The 7579-nt window shown below is 42.7% G+C and overlaps 1 non-coding gene across 1 annotated transcript; it reads right to left on the bottom strand.

Moving 5' to 3' along the window:
* Positions 1–4109: 4109 nt before the first annotated feature.
* On the bottom strand, positions 4110–4216 carry LOC129508428 (U6 spliceosomal RNA). The gene has a single exon (XR_008664166.1). It is a non-coding gene; the product is annotated as a U6 spliceosomal RNA (small nuclear RNA).
* Between the last annotated feature and the right edge of the window lie 3363 nt (positions 4217–7579).

Raw genomic sequence — 7579 nt, forward strand, 5'->3', positions numbered from 1 at the left:
ATGATTTTCTTAAAACTTTTTTCCCCTCTGGCTTACTTTAAGGACAACGTATGTAATACATATAACATACAAACATGTATTAATCAACTGTTTATGTTTTTGTAGGTGTCCAGTCAATAGTAGGCTATTAATAGTTAAGTTTTGGGGAGTCAAAAGTTATACATGAATTTTCAACTGCACACGTGGGAGGGTAGGGGGTACCCTTTACCCTTGCATTGTTTGAAGATCAACTATATATGCAGTAATTTATTATTGAGCTCTTGATTTTGTTCCATTGGTCTATTTTTTCCCAGTACCATACTGTTTTGATTTCTATAGCTTTGTGGTATCTTTTGAAGTCAGAAAATGGGATGCCTTCATCTTTGTTCTTCTTTCTCAAGATTGTTTTGGCTACATGACTTCTTTTGTGGGTCCATGCACATTGTAGTATTGTTTTTTGTATTTCTATGAAAAATGCCATTGGAATTTTGAAAGGAGCATAATGAATCTATAGATGGCTATTGGTAATATGGACCCTCAAAGAGTATCATTTTCTGATACGTGAACATGGGGTATCATTCCATGTGTGTCTTCTTCTATTTCTTTCATTTAAGTCTTGTAGTTTTCAGGGCATAAATCTTTTACCTCTTCAGTTACCTTTTTTCCCAAATATTCTATTGTTTTTGATGCTATTGTGAATGAGATTTCTTTATTTCTTTTCCATATTGTTTGTTGTCAGTGTATAGAAATGCAACTGTTTTTAGTATGTTGATTTTTTTTATACTGAAACTTAACTTGTTGATTCACTTTAGCAGGTTTTTTTGGTGGAGTCTTTAGGATTTTCTATATATAATATCCTATCACCTGTAAATAAATATAGTTTAATTTTTCCTTTCCTGTTTGGATGGCTTTTATTTTTTTCTTTCCTGACTGCTCTGGCTAGGACTTTCAGTACTATGTTGAGTAAGAGTGGTGAGAGTGAGCATCTTTGTCTCATTTCTTATGTTAGAGGAGAAGCTCTCAGACTTTCCCCATTGTGGATGCTGTCAGCTGTGGGCTTGTCATAAATGGCTATTCTCTCTCTCTCTTTTTTTTTAAGATTTTATTTATTTATTCATGAGAGACACAGAGAGAAAGAGAGGCAGAGACACAGGCAGAGGGAGAAGCAGGCTCCCCGCGAGGAGCCCCATGTGGGACTCGATCCCGGGTCTCCAGGGTCACGACCTGGGCTGAAGGTGGCGCTAAACTGCTGAGCCACCCGGGCTGCCCCATGGCCATTCTCATGTAAGGTGTGTGCAGTCATTGCATTCTTCAACTCCAACATTTGGTTCTTTTTAATATTTTCTATCTCTTTGTTGAACTTCTTATTTTGTTTTTCTGATAATGTTAAATCATTTATCTGTGTTTTCTTGTAGTTCTCTGGGCATCTATAAAACCCTTATTTTGAATTTTTTGCTCAGCAGTTCCTACATCTCCATTTCTTTGGTGACAAATACTGGAAATTTACTGTATTCCTTTAGTGGAGACATGTTCCTTGATTCTTCATGATCCTGGTAGCCTTGTGTAGGTGTCTGATGTAGTCACCTCTTCTAGACTTTATAGACTGATTTCAGTAAGGGAAGCTTTCGCCTACGGATGGGAGCATGCTGAACTGTGCTGTAACCCTGTGTCTAATGGTATATGGTGCCAAGTTTAGGGGCACATGGCAGCACCGGGTCTGAGGGGATACGATGTCTCTTTGGCTCAGGTCACTGGGGCCCACAACATTAACAACTGTATGGTCCTCGGTGAGAACTTCAGAGGAGCTGCAGTGGCTGCAAGAGCTTTTGGAGTCCTCAACAGCACTCCTGGGCACCAGGAACCTCAGCAGGCAGTGGTGATGGCTGGAACCATAAGTATGGACACACTCAGCTGTGAGGGTCAGCTGCAGGTGCCTATGTAGTGGCAGGGGTGTTACAGATCCACACATAGTGATGGGGTCAAGGCAGACACCAAGGGCTGGGGCCAATTATGAGCTCACCAGAAACTGGCCCTGATTAGCAGCATGCTCTCCTGTGGCGGCACATCCTCCTCCCAGGCATCCACACTGTGGTGGAGGTCAGTGACAGGAATCATGCAAGGGACATGCAGGTACACAGTTGAAGGGGTTAGCTGCTGGGCACAGTGCTGCTGGCCAGTGACAGACAGCAGGGCCTGATCCAGGGCCACACGCAGTTAGGAGGTGGGAGCGGGTCTCTGGCTGTTGGCATGCTCACCTATGGCTTCACACTCTCCCCCACCTCCACCCCCAGGGCATGCACACTGTTGTGGTGGTAGATGGTAGGCTTAGCCTGGTGCTGTGTAGATGCACACCTGGAAGGGCTAGCCCCGAGCATGAGCACAGCAGCGGGGAGAGGGTTCTAGGCTAGAGTCTTGTGCTCATGCAGCTGCAGAGGCCCAAGTTGGCTGCAGGCATGGCTCTAGGGCTCCTGCAGAGGTGAGGGGGTATTCAGGTGACTGGTTTCGTACTTGCACAGCTGCAGCTGCAGAGATTGGCTGTCTCTGGCAGGAGCATGGTGGGAGGGCATGAGGAGGAAATGAAGCAGATAGTGTCAGTGAACAAATGTGTTTACCTATGGAGTAAAAGCTGGCAAAATCCGCAGGCATCCGTGGCAGCTATGCTGGCCATTAGCTTTGTCAGTGGCAAAGTTTGCTGAGTTTGTTTGCAGATCAGATCTCTGTAAATTGCATTTGCTCTCCCTGCGTGTCTGCTAATCAAGCCACTGCTTTTCTTCCTTGCTCCTAGCAGCTCTATGCATTTCAGGTTTGCTAGTCTGGTTGGGGTGATACTGAAGCAGGTCACCCATGCAGTGCCCTGAGAGGCTGGAAAAACTTGTCACTCACTCTGCTCTTCCTTCCTGATGAGAGGAACTCTTTCTAGCTGGCAAGTTCCTTCTTGATGTTGCACCATGCCAGCATGTGGGATCGGGTGATACAAGCAAATGCAGTTCTTGATTATTCTCAGTTATTTTTGTCACACTGTGCTGCTAAACTTTCTAAGTGGACTCTAGAGGTCCCCCAGAGCTGTTTTTATTTGTGGATAGATAGCTGTCCAATCACTGGTGGGACATCAGGGAAGCTGTGTTCTCCATCACCATTTTTTTTCTGAAACTATTGATCCCTTGTATGTGATGAGTCCCTTCTTTCTTGTTGCTTTCAAGATTCTCTTGTCCTTGCACAGGGGCCATGTTAATCCTGTCTGCATTGTTCCTATTTTTGTATATAAGCTGCTGAAGCAAGCTCTCAGGATTCTCACTTTGTCTTTTGATAGTTTGATTATAATGTCTCTTGGTGTGGGTCTCTTTGAGTTTATCCTACTTGGGTTCGTTGAACTTCTTGGATGTTTATTTCCATGCCTTTAATCAAATTTTGGAAGTTTTCAACCACTGTTTCTTCAAATAATCTCTTTGCCCTCTTCTCTCTCTATCCTCTTTCTGGGACTCCTACCACACATATGCTGGTCCACTTGATTGCACCCCACATCATGTCCTGTAGTCTCCTGTAGTCTCAGTTGACTTTTCTTTAGCCTTTTTTTCTTTTTGTTCCTCAGACCTGAGAATGTTGATGCTTCTTCCATCTGCCAAAGCTGTTCTGATTCTCACACATGAATTTTTCATTTCAATTATTGTAGTTTTAAGCTAGGGATTTCTTTCTAGAGTTCCTATCATTTTATTGATATTTATATCTTATTCATACATCATTTTTTTTGACTCTGTCTAAATCTTCATTCAGCTCTTTGACCATCTTCAAGACAATTGTTTTAAGTTCTTTGTCTAATAAATCTACCATCTGGTCTTTCTCAGGAATGGTGTCTACTCTTTATCTTTTTTCCTTTGAATGTGTCGTATTTTTCTGTCTCTTTATATGCCTTATTGAACACCAGACATTTGAATCTTATCATGTGTTAAGTATGGAACTCACATTCTCCCCTCGCTGGTTTTTGGTTTTGTTTTTATAGAGATCAACCTGAGATGTAAACCTAAGGTCTTCCCAGGCCTTTTCTGAGCCTGTGCCTTTCCCTGGGTATATGCTGTGACTTTCTAAATTCAGTGTGTAAATGTATATGTATTCATATTTTATTTTATTTTTTTTTAAATATGGAACGCTTCACGAATTTGCGTGTCATCCTTGCGCAGGGGCCATGCTAATCTTCTCTGTATCGTTCCAATTTTAGTATATGTGCTGCCGAAGCGAGCACTGTATTCATATTTTAAAATGTGTATGTGGTTGCTTTTGAATGTCCTAGCCCTTAAATGTCTAGCCTCCAAAAGGGCAAAAGGGAAACACAAAGGGAAAAAGGTCTCCCAAAACAGGGGCCAGTTGTTTAAATCCCCCAGAAAGCACTTTGGATGGAGGAGGCAGGGTATATAAAAATGGCAATGAACACTACAACAACGTTGCCCATCTCTGTGTCTGTACCTCTGCAATCAGAAGCAGCAATCAGTGATCAGAGGCAGATCCCTGTTATTTAGAGGACAGGATCCTTCTCATCCATTTTAGCTCTTACAAACTGTGTGCAAGCTGCTTCAGAAGGTTGTGCATGGCTGGTGGGTGGAGAACCCTACCAGTGCGACTGTTGTCTACATGGCAAGAGGGACTCTGGATGCTTCCTACTTCACCATCTTCCTTACATCTAAACTCTTCTTTTGGGAAAGAGATCCCAAACTTTTCTACTCAAACTTTTCTTTTGAAAAAGAGATCCACATTAGGTTCTCAGAGAGGCCATATATAATAACCCATTCTTATTCCCGTGTTAAAGAAGAGGAAACAGGGTCCCTGGGTGGTTCAATTGGTTAAGTGTCTGTCTTTGGCTCAAGTCATAATCCAAGGATTCTGAGATCAGGTCTTGCATTGGGCTCCCTGCTCAGTGGGGAGTCTGCTTCTCCCTCTACCCCTCCCCCTGCTTGTGTGCTCTCTATCATACTCTTTATCTCTCAAATAAATAAATAAATAAATACATACAAATCTTTAATTAAAAAAAGACAAAGATGAGAAAAAAGAGTTAGAAGAGCCAAAACCTTACCTGTTGAAGGTTCTGCAGCTGTTCAGTGTTAAGCCCTGCAAACTCCAAAACTGCCTATCTTCTGTGTTCTTTTGACAGGAGATAATTCTGTGGGGGTAGCAGGATGCAAGAGACTCTCAGTTACAGCACAGAGTGTTCGTTAGCTAACCAGGTGGAAAGCTTGGGCTCCCATGGATTGGGTCTACTGGGGGCAAGCTCCCTACTTGCCAATGCCCTCAGGCCTGAAGGAAGAGCCCATGGATTCCTCAGATTCTCAGTGTGGGTAGAGGCAGGGGTTCCATGTTGTGTGTGAAGGGGAGGATACAGGTTCCTACTTCAGGAACACAAGACTCCTCTGGGACCAGAGGTGGTGAAGTCTTGACAAACACTAGGCCTGTCACACAGTGGTGATGCCCACAAGATCTTCATTGCCTCATCATTCTTCCTTCCAATGCCTGCTCTTCTTCCAGCCTTCCTATGCAATGAGGCCACTCACATCTTCCTCACCCTGTGATTGAAACCCCTTTTGTCCTCAGCTCTCTTCGCAAGCCCCTCCCTGAAGGTTGCTCTATCTTCTTGCTCCCCCCCCCCCCCCGAGAGAACTGCTTCCCTTGCAGCCCTCTGGAGCAGGTTCTGCTACTTCTTCCGTACTTATTCCCCAGTTCCAGGAGCTCGGAGGGACTACCAGCTTTCTATCCCATCTTATTGTCCTTTTCAGTCCAAGACTTACCTTTCTTTAAGCATTGCTCTCCTCCACTGAGGCACACACTCCCCAGCCCTACCTGTCCATCCTCATCCTTCAGTGCCACCTTCCTCCTTGCATCATTGTCCATGTGGAGCCCTAACGTAAAAAAAAAAAAAACACAAAGTGAAGTAGGGCTCCATGATGGACAGCATGGAACGTACTCATGGAAACACAGTGCCAAAATAGAGCCTGTCTTTAAGTGCGCTATTGCTATTCCGCAGAACCCAGATGGCCATGAACAAGAGTGTGATCAGATGGAAAAGTTCCTACAGAATCATTGAGATCTGTCTGTCACCCAAATTTTAACCTATGATCTACATTCTACACAAATCTTGGGATACAGGTGCTCATAACTTTAATGGAAAATGAAATATGTTAGTAGACAGAGATTGAGGTTAACAGGACCATTCAATCACCCAGAATTTATCATGCATGTACATTATAAACAACTATTGAAATCAGCAATGCTGACTGACTCTAACAGAGACCCGAGGCTGGAGGAACAGAAGTGGATACCCTCTTTACTACCTTCACCATCACAGGACCACTCAGGACTCCACAGTACACATAACTCTTTCCAGTTTGAGATGCTTGATGCTATTATAACAGGAAAAAAGTGAGCAACACATTAATGTTCAGAAGGCACATAAAACTTGAATTGCTTTTTTAACATGACATCTACTGAGAATGGGTCATGTGAATTTGTAGGTTCATAGGAGTTACATTTTTTAAGTTTTACCATATGAAATTTTGGATCTAAGATATGGTACTCGGCTATATCTGGGATTAAAATAACCACTGCAGGCCCAGCCCAAGATGTATCTTCATTGCCATATTATTGGATTTATAGCACTCCAGATACAAGTGGATCCAATATCAACCATTACAGACCAGGACAATCACCAGAAAGACAAAAGAATATGTGGAGACTTCACCAGAGTTGGAATCACAATTTTAAGGCAAATACATGGTTTGGGAAGTCTGCTTTTAGCATTAGGTAAGTTTGTGAAGTTGAGGATGTGTAAAATTCAGATGACCAACCATCCTGGTTTTTTGGCCTAAGGTACTGGACTTTCAGTGCTAAAACCAGGAGAGGTTCAGGAAAATGCACTGATGATAGAAATACAGAGTATACTCACAAATAGGAGTTGGCCACCAATCTAAAAGATGTCTTTATGATATTAGCAGCTTAAAGCTGACTTTTAATCTAATCTCAAAGGACATATAATTTTATAAAAAATTAAGACATTTTTCTAGAATGGCAAAGGAAGTTGGATAAAATAAAAAGGAAAGACTGCTTCATGTCTGTATTCAGACTGGATAGGCTGCAAAAGTGTTCTGTCCACCAGGATGATACAAGAGCCTAGCTTGGAAAATCAGAAGTGACTGGGTCACGTCAGTCCAGGATAATTGAGAGCCGAGAATGGCTAATCAATTCTGGATTTCATCATGAACCAAATGGGCAAAGTTCTCACGTTTGTCAAAGTTAATCAAGGCTGAGGAAGAAAAAGAAAAAGAAACCATGGCCACCTTCCTGGAACAAATCCAACAGAGATCAGAGCTAGGCACCAGGGTGTACATGGAAATCCTGAAACGAAGCAGGTAAGCCTTACCCTCTTGAGATTGAACCTTTTACATGTAGTGGGATAAGAAATTCCCTAGCTGTTTTTTTTTTTTTTAAGTGTATTAACAGGAAATTTGAGGTATACTAAAGCCAACAGATTAGGAGACAATGGCCTCTGAAAAGAAAGTTTACTATTCACAGTTCCTAAGAGGAGGGGGCATGACACATCACAAGGGGGAGTGGGGCACCA

The sequence above is a fragment of the Nyctereutes procyonoides genome, unplaced genomic scaffold, assembly GCF_905146905.1.
Source record: "Nyctereutes procyonoides isolate TBG_1078 unplaced genomic scaffold, NYPRO_anot_genome, whole genome shotgun sequence".
Classification (NCBI taxonomy): domain Eukaryota; kingdom Metazoa; phylum Chordata; class Mammalia; order Carnivora; family Canidae; genus Nyctereutes; species Nyctereutes procyonoides.